General features: G+C 36.0%; 1 protein-coding gene across 20 annotated transcripts in view; it reads left to right on the forward strand.

Annotated features, from left to right (window-relative positions):
• LOC307185656 (cytosolic beta-glucosidase-like) overlaps positions 1-19,582 on the forward strand; it is a 488,042-nt gene that overhangs the window by 414,815 nt on the left and 53,645 nt on the right. For all 20 annotated transcript variants that reach the window (XM_079920052.1, XM_079920037.1, XM_079920032.1 and 17 more), the window contains one exon: positions 1,126-1,253. The gene's annotated coding sequence lies outside the window, so the exon portion shown is untranslated. The remainder of the gene's footprint in view (positions 1-1,125; positions 1,254-19,582) is intronic.

The following is a 19,582-nucleotide window of genomic DNA, read 5'->3' on the forward strand; positions in this document are numbered from 1 at the left end:
GCAATTATTCCGTTAAAGCATGACTTGAACCAGACCTATGTTCTCTGTTTTAATGTTTACAAATTGCAAAGTTTATCTCTCACCGTTTTTTCTTGCCCTGTGCCCCTTCTGTTCTCTGTTTTTGAAACTCATGACATATGCAAGTTACATAGAATGCCAAGTATAGGTCAAAAGCCATCCTTATGAAAAACAAGATAGAGTCTGCGTTTAATGCAAGGTAGTTTAATATTTCAAATAACACTTTTCGATTTTGTGGTGGAGAGGCAATATGAAATGACTCTTGAATCTCTTACTTCTACTCAAAAAATTTGATCCTAACCTAAGTGTCCAATTCTAGTTTTCTTGAAGGAAAGATCAGGCCTATTCATCTTCATATTTCCAGTGTCTGGCACAGGGCTGGTACACAGTAGGTACCCTCGAAACACTGGCTGAATGAATGGGTGGATGAATGAATGATTGTTTTCCATTATATTTTATAACATTTTAAAAATAGCATTTTCTTGGACTGTTTATACTTTGGCTTGGGCCATAGAATCTTTCCAATTATCTCTGTTTTATTCCCTTATTATTATCTTGAACCATTTATTCACTCCTTTCCTTTGCTTTCCTCTCTCCCTCAATTTTCCACTTCCCCTTTAAAGAGCATGATGAATATTAATTATGTTTTAATATATAAAAATAGCACCCTCATTGCCTTTGATTTTTCTTTGACTTGTCCTTACTCTTTTCCATGTCTCTTTTGATTTCACATTATTTTATGTGAAATCTATGAGCCCCCTTTTCTTATTTTATCTTCTCACTTCTTGCCTTTGCAGCTGCCTTTCACTTTGCTTTAACTATTTTTTTTCTCATTGTCTTCAAATTGTTTATGGTCATATCCATCACTTTATACAGGTAACATCTAAATGCAAATATTCTCCCAGAAAAATTACAGGGTGGCAGAGGAAAATAATGCTTTGAAATAAACACTGTATATTCAATTGGCTTCTGAATCGGCTACAGCTAAACAAATGCCTAATAGCAGTCCTTAGAGAGACAAGATTAGTATGTTTTGAAATTAAAAGTTATCTTTTTCTTTTTCTCTAACTTCCCTTTCTTTTTTGTTTCTTTTATGATATCATAAAGGATTCTTGCAAATGAAGAAGGAGATTTTAGTTGAAACTTTTGGCTTCTTATCACGGAGTGCATGTGTGTCTTTAGACACACAGATGAAGAAATGGAATCTGGGAGGGAAACATCAATTTAACTTGCACGTAAGTCATTTTAGACCAAAGAAATGAAGATTTTCTATGCCATCCAGTCCTTTTGTCATGTATGTGACTCATAAAAACATTCTTAAAGGGTTCAAAACCATGAGAATCATCAACTGTACTTGACTAAGTTAAACCTCTGGTTAATGATGGAGCCAGTATTGTCTAAAGTCGGATCGGAGTCTACCTATGGAAAGAGCACAGGTTTAGAGACACCAAACTAATTTAAATGTTGTTTTGGCATTTACTAGCTCTGTGGCTTTGGGCAAGATGTAACCTGTTTGAGCCCCCAAAACAGGGTGAATTCTAATGACCTCAAAGGATTTATGAGAGTGAAATTAAGCATTGCCTACAAAGAACTTATGAGAGTATCTAACACTCTTTGGAACTATAACTTGGAAAGTCGCACCACTATTATTATTGATAATAATATATACGTAATAACTATAAACACTCACTCTTCTTGAATATGCAGTGACATTTCTCACATTCTTGCCTTTGCACATGCAGCTCTCTTTTCCTAAAATGCTCTCCCCTGAGTTCATCATTTAACATAGTGAACTTTTATTCATCCTTCAAAACCCATCTGTTCATAAATCATATCTTCAGGAAGTTTGCCCTGACCTACTTGAGGAGAACTGATGACTTCACTCATTGAATCATTCAACCAATATTTACCCAGTGCCTTCTGTGTCTACACACTATTCTAGCAAATAAGGAAATGGTTGTGAACAAAACATTAAAAAAAATCCCTGCCTCATGGAGCTTACATTCCAGTAGGGGACATGAACAATAATCAAAATAAGTAAGTGAAATGTAGAGAATGAAAGGTACTTATCAGTGCTATGGAGAAAATAAAGCAGGAAAGAGTACAGGATACTAAGGCTGGGGGAAGGGGTAATTTCAGTTGAAACAGGTTGGTTGGCAAAGACATATGAACAAAGATGTGAAGGAGGAGAAAGAATGAACCACTTGGAAACTAGGGGAAGAATGTTCCAGAGAGAGAAACAGTAAATGCAAAGTCTCTGGAGAGCCACATTTTCTTTATGTTACCTCTGTCCCATATCTAATTCTATCAGTACATTGATTAAAATATTTTGTAATTCTCGATTATTAACATTTTAATTAAATATATTTTATATTATATAAAGTATATATTTTAAAATTATGTATTTAAGTGTCTGAGGCTATGAGGCCAAGGATCGTGTCTTATGGATCTCCGTATTCTTATTATGTGGTATAGGATCTGGTCTTCACCGGGTGCCCAAAAATGTCCATTCAATTAAACTTAATAATGACGCTAATCTTCCTTGACAGAGCGGGTGCAGCGTTTCAACTGCCGACCGATCAGGTCAGGAAGTTTTGTCATGAGGTGGTATTTTGCTGTTGGTTACAAAGCAGTGGACATATTCCTTTGGGTTCTCTTGCATTTTCCTCCCCTTTTGTGAAACAGCTTCCTCGAAGTTTACTCTCTGATCAGAAGAAGGATGTTTGGGATGCAGTGGCAGCAATTGGCGTTGTACAATAGAATAGACAATCGGTAGACTTTAGCTTGTTTTGGTAGCAGTTCTCACTAGTTTTGCTGTTTGCAGTAATTAAGTGCGAGGCATGGCATCTTAAGGATGGAAGGGACCTAGTAGCAGCTAGTTCAGGTGTCATGAACTCCCACGCCTTACAGAGTCAGGTAGGTGACGTAGAGTAATGGGATTCTGGCTAATGGAGGGCGACACGTTGTTTAAACATGACAACTGTACATCAAATCCAGACATTTGGCCTCAAGCTTAAATGAAGATTGAGTATCTTTAAGGTGTTTTGAAGCAGCTGTAAATCTGTATGTTGTGTAAAAACTCTTAATTTTTCAATGTTGGCAACATATTTAATTTAAAAAATTATATATATATATATATATATATATATATATATATATATATATATATATACCGAAACAAAATGCCAAACAAAACATGCCTGGGTCCTGAATCCAGTTATTTTTAGTCTTATATTTAGTTAAACTCTCCCATTTTATTGATAGGGAAAATGAGATGTAGAAAAACCAAATGCCTTGTCCAGTCATAGAGCTCGGGTAGGGGCAGGGGCAGGACTGGAAGCTCCCCAAATCCAGGCAATAGTGGACATTATTTCATGTCCTCAAATGCAGATCATGTCTCCTTGTTTTAAAATAAACATGCAGCTCTGATATTCAAATGCATTCATAAACCTCATATATCCTTTTGCTTTCAGTTTGTTTGAAGGCTTAGTGTAGAAACAGTTTCTGTTACATCAAAGATCAAAACATCGGGATTTGGAACATTATGTGCTCATTAGAGTTAGTGTCAAACCTATCTCCCAGGCTCATACCTACCTGCCGTTGAAGGGAACACGTCTCATCAACTATTTATGGAAGACCCCAGGGGCTTCCCCTTGAGAGAAGCTGAACGTGTAATTTTCACCACTGCATGGCAACTGCCACATTTCCTCCACCTCTGCCTCTGCTCTCAAACAACCCTTTAATAGTCACTGGTATTAACACTGATGTAAGTTTGACCTACCAAATTCATGATTCTTAAATTGGCTCCCTAAATTTTGCTTGAGGCCAGCGTCTCTACACTAACAGCACGCTATGGAAAAAGGGAGAATTCGGTCCCTACTCACACATTCCATCATGCCATTTTTTGTTATGCTGATACCAAGGAAATCTTTGTTGCCTTTCCAATGTTCCAGAAAACAGTGTGTGTGTATTTGTGTGTTGTATGCATGTGTGTGTAACACAGAGATTGATCTTTCAGTTTTAATTTATAGACATTATCAAAGGATAATTTACTGATATGAGAAAATAACAATGATACAATACTAAATACTAATTAAATATTTTTTGATAATTTCAGTTTTCATAATCTGAAAATATTTATTAGAAGTTAATTGTTTAGTTAATTAATGCATTTCTTCATCCATTTTTTTTAAGAGTTAGGGTTTTTGCAATATAATTTATATTACTAAAAGTTATCCTCTTAAGTAGACAGTTTGATGAGTTTTGACAGGTGTAAACAATCTATAACTACAATCATAATCAAGATATGGAACAATTTCTTCCCCCCAGAAGTTTCCTTGAATCCTTTTTCAGTCTATCTCTGCCTCTCACCTCAGACCCTGGCAACCAGTGATATATTTTGTATTCCTATAGTATTGTCTTTTCTAGAATGTCAAGTAAATGGGCTCATACAGTCATGGACTCATATGTAGTCATTCACATATGCCTTTTTCCATGTAACAAATGCTTTAGAGATTCCTCCACAATGTTGTATTATCAGTAGTTTGCTCCTACTGTTGAGCAGTATTCTATTGTATCAATATACCACAATTTATTTATCCATTACCAGTTAATAGAAATTTGAATTGTTCCCAGTAGTTGACTATTATGAATATCACTCTTATGTGCATTTGCATGCAAGTCTTGGGGGAACACGTGTTTTCATATCTCTTAGAGTAGGACTGCTGGATTGTATGATAAAGGTATGTATAACTTACAAGAAATGACCCCAGTATTTTCCACCGTGATTGTATCATGTCCACCAGCAATATATATGACTTGGAATTGCTCCACAAATTTACCCACATTTGGTATTATCAGTCTTTTAAATTTTAGATATTTGGGATGGTTAATTTTATGTCAAATTGATTGATGAGACCACAGTGCCCAGATATTTGGTCAAACATTATTGTGGGTGTTTCTGTGAGGCTGTTTTGAATGAGATTTACATTGAAAATGGTGGAATTTGAGTAAAGCAGATTTTTCTCCGTGACATGGGTGGGCCTCATCTAATCAGTTGAAGGCTAGAATAGACCAAAAGGCCGAACTACACTGAGCAAAAAGGGGTTTTTCCAGCAGACTTTCTTCATCTGCAACATTAGCTCTTCTTGCTTTTCCAGCAGCGTGGGTTTGGACTTAAACTGCAACTTCTTCCTGAGTTTCAAGCCTGTTGGCTTCTTCCATCAGATTTTGGATTCATCAAGTCTCCAAAATTGCAAGACAAAATTTCTTAAAATAAATCTTTTTCTCTCTCTCTGTATACACATCCTATTGGTTCTGTTTATCTAGAGAACTCTAATACAGTGTTGTGGTAGGCTTATGATGATATATTATTGTAGTTTTAATTTGAATTTTGCTGATGACTAGTGATGTTGAACATTTTTAATGTGCTTAGGGTCATTTGTATATCATCTTTTATGAAGTGACTCTTCAAATAATTATCCACGTATATTTTGGGGGAATGGAGAGAGCAGGATTGTTTGTCTTCCCATTATTAACTTGCAAAAATTCTTTACATATTCTGGATACAATTCCTTTATATGATATGTTCCTTCCAATCATTTTCTCCCCATGAGTGGCTTGTATTTTCATTTTCTTAATAGTGTCTTTAGAGGAACAGGAGTTTTAAATTTTGATGAAACCCAACAATCAATTTTCTTTTATCGTTCATATTTGTGTCCTATTCAAGGAATTTTTACTTATTCCAAGTTTGCAAAGATCTTCCCCTATATTTTCTTCCAGGTATTTTATAGTTTTAGCTCTTATATTTAGGTTTATGATTCATTTAGAGATAATTTTTGTACATGTTGTAAGGTAAGGATTGAGATTCATTTGTGTGCACGTGGTTATCAAATTGTTCCAACACTATTGTTGAAATCAGGCTATCTTTTCCCACTGAATTACCTTTCACTTTTCAAAGAAAAGCAATTAATTGATATTTGTGGCTCTGTATATGAATTCTCTATTCTATTTCATTGATCTGTATTTCTCTTCTTATACCAATGATACTGTAAATTTAGAGTGAATCTTGAGGTCAGAGAGTATGAGTCTTCCAAATATTTTCATTTTCCAGATTATTCTGGCTATGATAGGTCTTTTGTATTCCCATATAAATTTTATATTCAACATGTAATTTTTGCAAAAACATGTTGTGATTATCACTGAGATTATGTTAACCATGTAGATATATTTGGAAATAATTGATGTCTTAACAATAATGAATCTTCCAGTTCATGAGCTCTGTATTTCTCTCCATTTCTCTACGATTTCTTTAATTTCTCTCAGCAATGATTTGAAGTTTTCAGTGTTCAGATCTTGAACATATTTTGTTGAATTAATCCCTAAATGTTTTATGTCTTTAATGCTATTGTAAATGGTATTTAAAAAAATTGATTTCCAAGTGTTCACTTATTGTGTGGAGAATTATAATTGACTTTTGAATATTGAGCCTCTATTCTGAAACCTTACTTAAACTCATGTATTAGTTTTAGTAGTTTTAAAATTTCTTAGGATTCTCTATATAAATGATTTTGTTTTCTGCAAGTGGCAATAGTTTAAAACAATTCTTTAATTAATTGATTAATTCTTTCACCATTAAGTATAATGTTATATATAGCTTTCCTGTATATACTCTTTTTCAGGCCCAACAAGTTCTTTTGAATTCTTAGATCACTGTGAGTTTTTTTCATGATGAAAGCTAAATTTTTTCAAGTGTTTTTTTCTGCATTTATTAAGATGATCTTTTTTTTTAAAACATCTTTATTGGAGTATAATTGCTTTACAATGGTGTGTTAGTTTCTGCTGTATAACAAAGTGAATCAGCTATACATATATCCCCATATCCCCTTCCTCTTGCGTCTCCCTCCCACCCTCCCTATCCCACCCCTCTAGGTGGTCACAAAGCACCGAGCTGATCTCCCTGTGCTATGCTGCTGCTTCCCACTAGCTATCTGTTTTACCTTTGGTAGTGTATATATGTCCATGCCACTCTCTCATTTCATCCCAGCTTACCCTTCGCCCTCCCCGTATCCTCAAGACCATTCCCTAGTAGGTCTGTGTCTTTATTCCTGTCTTGCCCCTAGGTTCTTCAGAACTTTATTTTTTTTTTAATTCCATATATGTGTGTTAGCATATGGTATTTGTCTTTCTCCTTCTGACTTACTTCACTCTGTATGACAGACTCTAGGTCCATCCACCTCACTACAAATAACTCAGTTTCATTTCTTTTTATGGTTGAATAATATTCCATTGTATATATGTGCCACATCTTCTTTATCCATTCATCTGTTGATGGACACTTAGGTTGCTTCCACGTCCTGGCTATTGTAAATAGAGCTGCAATGAACATTTTGGTACATGACTCTTTTTGAATCATGGTTTTCTCAGGGTATATGCCCAGTAGTGGGATTTCTGGGTTGTATGGTAGTTCTATTTCTAGTTTCTTAAGGAACCTCCATACTGTTCTCCATAGTGGCTGTATTAATTTACATTCCCACCAACAGTGCAAGAGGGTTCCCTTTTCTCCACACCCTCTCCAGCGTTTATAAGATAATCATTAGTTTTTTTCTTTTCTTGTTTGTCTATTTAATGGTTTACATTGATTAATTTTCAAATGTTGAACCAAACTTTCATCCTTAGCATAAACCTCACATGTTCATGATGTATTATCTTTTTATGCATTGCTGGATTCAATTTGCTAATTTTTTGCTAATGATTGTTGTGTCTACATTCATAAGATATATAGATCTGTGGTTTTTGTTTGTTGGATTATTTTTATTTGCTTTTGGTATTAAGGTAATATTAACTTAATGAGTTGGGGAGTATTCTGTTTCTTCTATTTTCAGGAAGAGTTTGGGTCAAATTTGTAATATTTCTTCCTTAAATATTCGGTAGATTTCATTAATGAAGCCATCTAGGCTTGGAGTCTCCCCAACCCCTTTATACCTCTGATTGAAGGCTTTTAATTATAAATTTAATTTCTTTAATAGATATAGGGCTATTTATATTATCTATTTCCTTTGGAATGAACTTTGGTAATTTGAATCTTTCAAAGACTTTGTCTATCACATCTAAGTTGTTGAATAAACAAACAGTTGTCATAAAATTCTGTTATTACCCTATTAACATCTGTAGGATCAATAGTGATGTTCTCTCTTTTATATCTGATCTTGGAAATTTATGTCTTCTCTTGCCTTTTTAAAATAACTTATTAGTATAGTTAGAGGTTTATTAAGTATTAAACTTTTTTAAAAACAGCTTGTTGTTTTACTGATTTTTTTCTATTATTTTTCTCTTTTCTATTTCATTGATATATTCATTTTTTAAAATTTAATTACTTTATTTATTTATTTTTGGCTGTGTTGGGTCTTCGTTTCTGTGCGAGGGCTTTCTCTAGTTGTGGCAAGCAGGGGCCACTCTTCATCGCGGTGCACGGGCCTCCCACTATCATGGCCTCTCTTGTTGCGGAGCACAGGCTCCAGACGCGCAGGCCCAGTAGTTGTGGCTCACGGGCCTAGTTGCTCCACGGCATGTGGGATCTTCCCAGACCAGGGCTCGAATCTGTGTCCCCTGCATTGGCAGGCAGATTCTCAACCACTGCACCACCAGGGAAGCCCGGTATATTCATACTTTTATCTATATTATTTTCTTTCTTCCCCTTACTTTGGATTTAATTTGCTTTTCTTTTCCTAGTTTCTTAAGATAGAAAATTACAGTATTGATTGCAAATTTTTCTTCTTTTTTCATATAAAGATTTCAGGCTGTAAAGTTCTCTTTGAGCACTGCTTTAGATGCATTCCCACAAAATTTGATATGTTTTCATTTTCATTCAGTTCAAAATATTTTTTAATGTTCATTGTTATTTTTTCTTCAGAATGCTTATGTGTTATTGGAAGTGTGTTGTTTATTTTTTAACCATTTATTTTTTATTTTTTTTAATGTTTTTTTTTTTTTTTTGCGGTATGCAGGCCTCTCACTCTTGTGGCCTCTCCCATTGCGGAGCACAGGTTCCAGACATGCAGGCTCAGAGGCCATGGCTCACGGGCCTAGCCGCTCCATGGCATGTGGGATCTTCCTGGACTGGGGCACGAACCCATGTCCCCTGCACTCTCAACCACTGCACCACCAGGGAAGCCCTAACCATTTATTTTTTGGAGACTTTCCTTGTATTTTTTCTGGTAATGATTTTTAGTTAATTCCATGTAGTCATAGAACATTTGTGTGTGTGTGTGTGTGTGTGTGTGTGTGTGTGTGTGTGATTTCAATTTATTTATGCTGATTGAGATTAGGTTTAGTTTTCAGAATATGGTCTATTTGGACATCTATGGTCTCTCTGAATATCTATGGAATGTTTATTTACAGTGGAAAAAAATAGGTATTCTGCTGTTACTGAGTGGCATGTCTTGTAAATATTAATTAATTCAAGTAATTTCTTAATATGGTTCAGGGATTTTACATTTTTACTGATTCTTTGTCTACTTATTCTTTCCAATACTGAAAGAAGAGTGTTGAAATTTCCAGCTACAATGGTTCATTTGTCTATCTCTCCTTTCAGGTCTGTCTTGTATTATGTATGCTAAACACTCGATATATTTTTTTTTTTTTTTTTTTTGCATTTGAGCTTTCTCTTTTCTTTTCTTTTTAAATTTAATTTTATTTATTTTTTTATACAGCAGGTCCTTATTAGTCATCAATTTTATACACATCACAGTGTATATATGTCAATCCCAATCTCCCAATTCATCACACCACCACCACCACCCCCCCCCCCGCGGCTTTCCCCCCTTGGTGTCCATATGTTTGTTCTCTACATCTGTGTCTCAATTTCTGCCCTGTAAACCGGTTCATCTGTACCATTTTTCTAGGTTCCACATATATGCGTTAATATATGATATTTGTTTTTCTCTTTCTGACTTACTTCACTCTGTATGACAGTCTCTAGATCCATCCATGTCTCAACTCAATATATTTTATATTATTTATTCTTTAAAATAATTCTTTGTGTAAGGCCACTATTGTGAATAAGTATTATTATTATCTCCTCTTTGCAGGTAAGAAAACATACAGGTAGAAAGGTTTTATAACTTGCCAAAATAACATACAGCATTTAAGTGGTCTAGTTAGGATTTGAATCCAGGCATTTTGACTCCAGAACTTATTTGTACAGTAAAATATTAAGTAAAATTAGAAAGCTAAATAACTATGTTAATTGTTTAGAAGAGAACAAGATAGAGCTAGGAAGCCAGTATTGGATATCTCTCTGTGATGGATTATGGGTGATTTACTTCTTCAGTTTATAGTTCTGTATTTTATAAGCTTTCTACAATGAGCATATACAACTGTTACAAAAAGAAAATGTAATTAAATCATTATTATTTTTTTTTATTTACTGGAATCATTATAAAGAAGGCAAGCTGTTGGATTTTAGTAAATTACCATGATATTTATTTGCCCAGTAATTTGCCATAATCCATTTAACTATATCCTTAATTTTCTTTTCAAAATTCATCTAATTTTGCTATAAATAATGCTGTGCTAAATACTATTGCATATAGCATTTAACTGTATTTCTGATTATTTCCTTGGTATAAATTCCTAGAAGTGTATCACTGGCTCAACTGTACAAATAGTACTATAGTTTTTTTTTAAGTTTATTGAGCCACATCAGAGAGTAGATGCACAGAATAATTTCCTATCTCAAACACCAGAAGTTACACAGTTTTCATAGTTTAAAGTAAAGGACCTACACAGGTGGACTAGGAGAAAAAAATAGAGATTCTGACATCTCATTATGTCTTAAATATTTAACTAATAGCCATGCTTTGAGAATGTGATTTTATACAATTACCTAAAATATTTTCTTACATTTGATATCTACAATGACATAGGGTTAGATGAAATTATTCTTAAAGTAGATTTAAAAAGAGGCTATACATAGTAGTGATCTCTCTAATTTCCTTGAGCCTTGAGGGCAAGTGAGCAAGGGCTTGTGAACATCATAAGAAATAAAAGAAAACAAACAGTACTTAGTCTGTGAAAACAAGATCGGAGATTCCTATGCTCGTAAGGTGTTCAAAACATTCAAATCAGGGTCACTTATTGCATTGCGTGTGGATTAATCCAATGTTCCTGAGATTTCTTCAGATTTTCTCTTTAATTTATGCAGTTTTTATTCTTTTTTAAAACTTAAGTATAGTTGATTTACAACGTTAGGCCCATCTCTGCTGTACAGCAAAGTGACTCAGTTATACACGTATATACTTTCATTTTTTTATATTCTTTTTCAGTATGATTTATCCCAGGAAATTGTATATAGTTCCCTGTGCTATACAGTAAGACCTTGTTGTTCATCCAGTCTAAATGTAATAGTTTGTATCTACCAACCCCAAACTCCCAGTCCATCCCTCTCTCTCTGCTCCCCTCCCCTTGAGAGGTTGTGAGATCAATCACAAGTCTGGCCTCTATGTCTGTGAGTCCATTTCTGTTTTGTAGATAAGTTTATTTGTGTCATATATTAGATTACACATATAAGTGATATCATATGTTATTTGCCTTTCTCTTTCTGACTTACTTCACTTATTATAATAAGCTCTAGTTGCATCCATGTTGTTGTAAATGGCATTATTTTGTTCTTTTTTATTGCTGAGTAGTATTCCATTGTATACATGTACCACATCTTCTTTATCCATTCATCTGTCAATGGACATTTAAGTTGTTTCCATGTTTTGGCTATTGTGAATACTGCTGCTATGAAAGAAAGACTCATATTTCTTATTCCATATTTATTCTTTTTAGTAAGGAGCCTTATGTTATCCTATTTGTTAAAGAATAGTTGAAGAATTAGCAGAAAACAATTTTCTAATTGTTCTGTCACCCAAACAAATGCATTCAAGTTTTGCCATATTTTCTTCCACCTCCCTTTATGCCTTACCCACCCTCCGCCCCTGGCCAGGTGGCATCTGTTTGGTTTTCACAGGGTTGTAATGACATTTAGCTGTATTTCTGAATCTGACTCTAAAACAGAGAAATGTTAAATGTCTACTTTCTTTCATTTTAAGTACTCTTATGATGAAAGATAATGAATCAAAACAAAATTCTTTTCGTTTGACTTTTTCTTTCCAGATGGTATTGTGAAATATCATCAGTGCCTCAATATTCTTGGAGATTCATTACTGGGACCAATTCAGTCAAATTTATTTTATAAATTGATGTTCCTTCTTAGCTTTGTGGTGAGCAGGTTAGTTTTTGGACTAGTGGATATTTGTACAGGAAAATCCACAACCTTTTTATACCAAAATTTATTCACTATTCAGGTGTTAATTTTGTTCAACTTTTGGTTGGCTGATAAATACATGATGTCTTAGCTCAGGCTGCTATAACAAAATACTGTTGACTGGATGGCTTAAACAACACACATTTATTTCTCACTGTTCTGGAGGCTGGTAAGTATGAGATTAGGGTGCTGGTATGGTGGGATTCTAGTGAGAACTCTCTTGTTTTGCAGACAGTTGCCTTCTTGCTGTATCTTCATAGGGCAAAAAGAGGAAAGAGAAAGTAAGCTCTCTGATCTCCTCTTATGAGGGAACTAATCTCATCATGAGGACCCCACCCTCATGACTTCTTCTAAACCTAATTATCTCCCAAAGTCCCCCCTTCCAAATAGCATCACATTCACGGTTAGGCCTTCAAGATATGAATTTTGGAGGGACACAAACATTCAGTGCATAACACACACATATGAAGATATACATATATAATAGAGAGAAAGATACATAGGAAGATATACCAATAGACAGATGAAGATACAACAACTAAGAAACCTATATATACATAATGTATCTATTTATATATTTCAAAAATGCATACATGTGTATATCTATATCTTCATATATATCGTCACATATATATCAGCCAACCAAAAGTTGGAGTACACACACACACACAGTCATATGTAAATATAAATGTAATGGTTTCTGAGTTTTCATATAACTAAGAATGTATTTTTCTTTCAAGCATGAAAGGGACTGTGGTAGAAAGCTTCTTGTAAAAACCCTTCTCCTGTAGCCCTGTAAATGTTGCCACATTGCCATCAGACTTTCACTGTTTTAGATGAGAAGCTGGAGGTTAATTTTTTTTAATAACTAAATTTAGTTTTTGTTCCTATATAAATAACCGCCCACCATTTTTTCTATGTAGGACATTTAAAAAAATAATTGTAATACAAAATTTCTGCTGGAATGTAAAATAAAAATTTTCCCAAAGCAGATATGCTTAGTTTTTTCATTTGTTTTGACAGTAACTTTCTAAGCCTATCACCGTTGTATTACTTTTCTATTGCTGAATAACTAATGACAAACTCAGCATCTTAATACAATACCCATTTATTATCTCACAGTTTCTGTGGGTCAGGAGTCTGTACACAGCTTGATTGTGTCCTATCTTACGGCCTCACTAGGCTACGTCTAGTGTTGACCGCTTCCAACTCATTCAAGCTGTTGGCAGAATCCATTTTCCTACAGTGGGATGACTAAATGCTCTGGATTTTTGCTGCTTGTAGGCTGCAGGTTGCCCCCAGCCCCTAGAAGATTTCTGGTTCCATAGGCCCTCTCAGGACATGGCAGCTTGCTTCTTAAAACCAGCACAGAGAATCTCTCTTTATCTACAAAAACAGGATTTTATATTATGAAGTGTAATCACGAGAGTGACATTTCATCACCTTTGCCACTTTCTTTTTTTTTTTTTAAACATTTTATTGGAGTATAGTTGATTTACAATGTTGTATTAGTTTCTATAGTACAGCAAAGTGAATCAGATATACATATGCCTATATACACTCCTTTATAGATTCTTTTCCAATATAGACCATTACAGAGGTTTTTTTTTCCTTTTTTTTAAACGTTTTTATTGGAGTATAATTGTTTTACAATGGTGTGTTAGTTTCTGCTTTATAACAAAGTGAATCAGTTATACATATACATATGTTCCCATATCTCTTCCCTCTTGCGTCTCCCTCCCTCCCACCCTCCCTATCCACCCCCTCTAGGTGGTCACAAAGCACAGAGCTGATCTCGCTGTACTATGCAGCTGCTTCCCACTAGCTATCTACTTTATGTTTGGTAGTGTATATATGTCCATGCCACTCTCTCACTTTGTCACAGGTTACCCTTCCCCCTGCCACTTTCTTTTGGTTAGAAGTAAGTGATAGTTTCTGCAGGTACTCAAGGAAGAGGATTACAGAAGAGTCACTTTAGGGTGTGTCCACCACTAACCCACTCAGGAAATATTTTCTTTAAGTCTAATAATGGGTTCTCCAAATATTTCATTTTCTTCCTTAGCAATAATAGTAATTCATAGTTTTCTTAGACTGGGATTCTGTATTTGTAAGGACCTTTTAGATGCTAGTGACAGAAATTCAGTTCTAACCAGTTTCAGCAAAAACAGGAGTTTAATGTAAGGATTCTGGGCTAGGTTAAGGACCACAGGCTAGGCAGAGTTGAAAAGAGCAATTGAAAAGTCAAAAGGTAGCAGGAACAATGGAAGTGAGGAAAGTCTGTTCTTTCAGTGGTTCTTGTCTCATCTCTGCCTTGCTCTACATGTTGCCTGTCTGTTTCTCTCTCTTGCTACACACTGGCTTTCTTTGCCTCAGTTCTCAGGCTCGACAACAAAGGAATAAATGAATGAGCAAACATAATGCCATTGGAACACTGTTGGTAACGACTAGTGTCCAGCAACTGTGAGCTACTGTTTTGTTCTCTTATTAGTGTTAGTTTTATTATTGTTGTACCTTACATATTCTATTGCACCTGGGGAGAAGCTCCATTGCTAAGTAAGGCTGGAGAGGCAATCTTATAGTTCTTCAGGAGAATTTCAACTTTCTCTCCTTTTCAGAAAATTTTATTGTTTGCCTTTTTCTTGTGCATTCTCTAAGATCTCAAATATTTCTTCTCTATCACCCATTCTATTTTCTACTATATCAGTTATACTAATTTCAGTGCAGAATTTCTGTAATTAACTCTATCTTTCTTTCTCCCCAGACTTTCTTTTCCAACTGTTTTGCCTTTCTTCACATGCTATTGGTCTTTCTATCACAGTCTATTCTCTCCTATGGCTTTCTGCTTTGCTTACATAGAGGCCATACTGTTTATATACTTGTAAGAATATAAAACATTTTCATAGAGGCCGTACTGTTTACATAGAGGCCGTACTGTTTATATACTTGTAAGAATATAAAACATTTTCCAAAACTTGTTTCTAGCTATTATAATACATAGTTTTCAGAGATACGTTTCTTCTCTGTGCTCTTAAGATGAAATTGTTTTGTTTCTTAATTTCAAAATACCCCACCTCCATGAGGTTGTGATTTTATGTTGAGTTCTCTTATGTAATGAAGATAGACCTTTCACAACAGGTACATAAAAGATGCTGCTGTATCCCTTCACTACTCTGTCTCTGGGCTGGCTACTAGCTTCCTACTACAAGCATCTGGGATTCTGCACCTGAGGCTTCTCCAACATGCTTGGGTACAGAAATGCCAGAGAATTGTCATCCCTGAGGGTAGTCCTCATGGGGGTAGCCCAAGGTGGAATGGGAGTTGCCCAGCTTCTTAAATTCTCAGTTGGGACAACTTTAAGGCATGCTCTAAGCTCTTTCCCAGAGGTCTGCAGTGGGTCTGAGCATCAGTTTCTCACAGCAAAACTTGCTTGTTAATGCATTTGTATTGGCTGCCTTCCCTTTTGTTCATTACTTCTTCATTCCCTGATGGAAGCTTCTTGGGACCTCCGCCCGTATAATCTACTTGCACCCCAACCTTATCTCAGGCTCTTATTCTAGGGGAGCCCATCTTAAATCTAGTCATCTGTCAACAAATCAGGTGAATAATTTCCTCTTGGGTGCTAATTAGATCATTGTTTTGGATTTAGAGCTGGAGAGCAAAGTGAGGCACGTTGTTCACAATCTCAAACAGATTTTCATTTCGCTCTACATTGGTCAATTACTGCTCCCTGCCAGTGAACAAAGGTCAGGAAAGTTGTTCCACCAAATGTACTCTGTTTTCCCCATCTTTGCCTCACTCACAGTCCTTTACTTGTAGGGCTTATAAGTTGTAGTGCACTGAACCCTTTGTCTTCATGTTTCCTCTAGTTATTTTCTGAAAGTCTCCATCTAGGACTAGATACAGAACAAGATGTTGTTTAAGTTGGAATAACACTCTATCCAAAAGAGCAGAATCTACAGAGACCCAGTTTTTTTTTTTTTTAATTTAATTATTTAATTAATTTCTTTTGGCTGTGTTGGGTCTTCGTTTCTGTGTGAGGGCTTTCTCTAGTTGCGGCGAGCGGGGACCACGACTAGAGAAAGCGGTGTGCTTTCTCATTGCGGTGCACGGACCGTGCACTGTCGTGGCCTCTCTTGTTGTGGAGCACAGCCTCCAGAAGCACAGGCTCAGTAGTTGTGGCTCATGGGCCCAGTTGCTCCATGGCATGTGGGATCTTCCCAGACCAGGGCTCGAACCTGTGTCCCCTGCATTGGCAGGCAGATTCTCAACCACTGCACCACCAGGGAAGCCCTGAGACCCAGTGTTTGAATGCATTCAATTCTTTATGAAAATGCTGTGTTCTGAATTTGCTGTGGTCAAGAGGAAAAACATCAATTCTGCTCCAAAGAAGTGCATAATCTAGTATTGCTTAATATGTAGTCCATAGACCAGCTGCTTCAAAACGATTTGGGGAACAGATTCCTGGCCCTCATCTCAGAGCTACTAACCCATAATTTCAGAAACCTGGGTACTTCTTGTGAATTCTAAAGTTTGTTAAATGACTGATCTAGTGGTTAGTGTAGACTTTTTATTTAATTAAGAGAAACTCAGAGTAAGAGAAAAATGATCTTCTAAGCAAATCATTTTTTGATTCATTTTCCACTAATGTTAAGTCATTTAAATTCAGTGTTTTAATTAAAAAGAGTACCTATCTCCATTCTCCACCCATCTTCTTTGAAGAGACCATTTTGGTGTTGATTTTTCTGTTGGTGTAATTCTGCGGCAATATATTCTCATGTAGCTTCTAAAAATGGTGTGTGGGAAACATTTCCTGAGTCCTTGCTTGAAAATATTTTACTTCCAAATTTTATGGATAATTTGACTGGGTATAATACTCGAGGTTGAAAATCATTTTTTTCTTAGTATATTCGTGGCACCATTCTGTTGCCTTCTAGCATATGGTGCTGCTGGAAAAATATCAGTCTGAGTTTTCTTATTTTTCTGTGATCAGTTTTGTCTCTCTAAGAACTTTCAGAATCTTTCTTTTATCTTTGGGGTCTTAAAATTTTACAGATTTTAAAATTTGGTGTGGCTTTCTTTTTACTTATTGTGCTGGTACTCAGTAGGTTGTTTAAGCTTAACGCCCTACATTCTTTTGTGTCTCTAGGGAAATGTCTTTCCCTTATTGCTCCAATAATTTATTTATTTATGTCTTTTTTAAAAATCCTTTTATTTTGGATGCTGAAACATCTATATCGGTATTCTATACATCATCCGTTTGATCGTGTGTTATCTCTCTCTTATCCTTTGTTTCTCTCTACAGTCCAGGGATTTCTGAATTTTATTGGTCATTCTTTATATAGAACTTTGTTTGTTTTGGCTTTTTCTTCTTCATGCTGCTTCTTTGGAAATTTTTGATTTTTAATTCATTTTTAAAAAGCCCTGTTAATCCATGTGCGTTTATTTTTCTTCTGTTGTATAGTTTGTATTCCCATTGACCTTACTGATAATGTTAATTCTTCCAAGAGTCTAGCAATAAGTTGACTTTAGTTTTAGATTTTGGTGATGTTGCGAGACTGTTTTATATCTTTATTTGGAAATTTTCCTAAGAAACTTGGAGCGCCTACATCAAGAGCCACTAGTCATATGCCAATTAAAACCAGAATCAGATCCTGTGTTTTTCAAATTAAGTTTACAAACTTGGCTCTTAAATTAATAAACTATGTAATAACATTGGCAGTGTATCAGTTCCTCCCAACTTGTGTTAAGTATTCCCTCACTGGTAATTTCCTCGTCCACATATTGGCCCTAATTGAAAAAAATTTCTACCTAACAAATGTGATGGATTCATACTTCCAAGCCATTATTTGCACATCTTGGGGGGTATTTTAAGTCAGAGGCTTAAAGCCAAGTAGTTTTAATGACCTGAAAAGGAAGTTATCCTGAGGTAACTTATTAAGTGTATGTATGTGTTTTTTAATCTGTTTTTGTCCACTGGAATCCTTAAATAGAAGAGAAACCATCCAAGACAGGTATTTTCAGGCTAGAATACCATGGCGTGCATCTGCCTAATAAAGTTGTTGTTGAAGCCCTTCCTGTTGACTTTTAACCTCGGGGTCTGTGTAAAGTCCCTCATTCATTAAGCAGTTGATTCCATTAGCAGCAGGCTGTGTCTGGGATCCTGGAGACCTTGCACCTGGCCTGCTTTATTCCTGACAAATCATCTGATTTTACTGATAGCCACCTGGAAAATTACATTTAGGGCCGGGGGCTCAAGCACACAACTTAGAACCCACTCCTCAAAAGAAGCAGCAAGAGGCAACCTACCCTGGTCACCTATGCAGCCAGTCCATAGAAATAGGCATTTTTGAAGGAATGCCTCAATATTACTTTGCCACGTTCACTCTGCTATTTCATCCTCTAAGGGATATTTTAAATGAGGCAAGTTTCTCTTCCAGTTTGCATTGCAGAAGGGGAAAGGACAGTTCCCAGCCTGCCATCAGAAGCCTTCAGCAGCCCCTTGACTGGAGTCCCTTGTCAACTCCTATATTATTCTGTCCCCCAGGCCTCACATGATGCTTGTGGGGTGGTGCCTAGCAGTTCTGGAATAGCAATGCTTCTGACCCCACAGCAAGTCTTCTTTCTGGCTGCCACATTAGATCAAAAACTGTGTGGGATTATCCCTCCAGGAGGCAGTTCTCCTTCTGCAGTTGTTAGCAGGTGTTTCTGAACAGATTCGCACTCTCTGGGGAGATGGGAAGCGTGTCGGTGTCAGAGGGAGAGATTTGCTTTGGGTGAGCAGTGATGATGGCACAGCTCCACACACTTCATGCAGCTCCCCGAGTTTCATCCAGAGCTCAAAAAAGGCAGAGGCAAAATTGATGAAAATGTTTTCCTTTTGGGGCAGAAGGAGCCAGAAACCTCCTAATTACTACAGGAAAAGGAAGAGGCTTTGTCAATTATTTTTCCAAGAAGATGGAAAGCTTGAGGGCACTCCCTGAAGTTGAGTCAGGAAACTTATTTTGAACAGGAAAAAAAAACAAAAAACATTGCACATAGTCTTAGAAATGAAACCATCTGTGACCCTGTTTCTTCAGATTTGAAAAGAATGGAGCTTGAGGTTTCTGTGGTTTTTTTAGCAGCTTAGGTCTTAGGAGCTCAAGTTCTCAAAAGTGTGCTTCTCCGTAGCACTCTACAGTTGCATGTAACTGATCATCACTGATTGGAGGGGGGATTGACTTAGTAAGAAATCAGAATGGTTAAATACCACCAAGA

The sequence above is a fragment of the Stenella coeruleoalba genome (genome assembly GCF_951394435.1).
Source record: "Stenella coeruleoalba genome assembly, chromosome: 4".
Classification (NCBI taxonomy): Eukaryota; Metazoa; Chordata; class Mammalia; order Artiodactyla; family Delphinidae; genus Stenella; species Stenella coeruleoalba.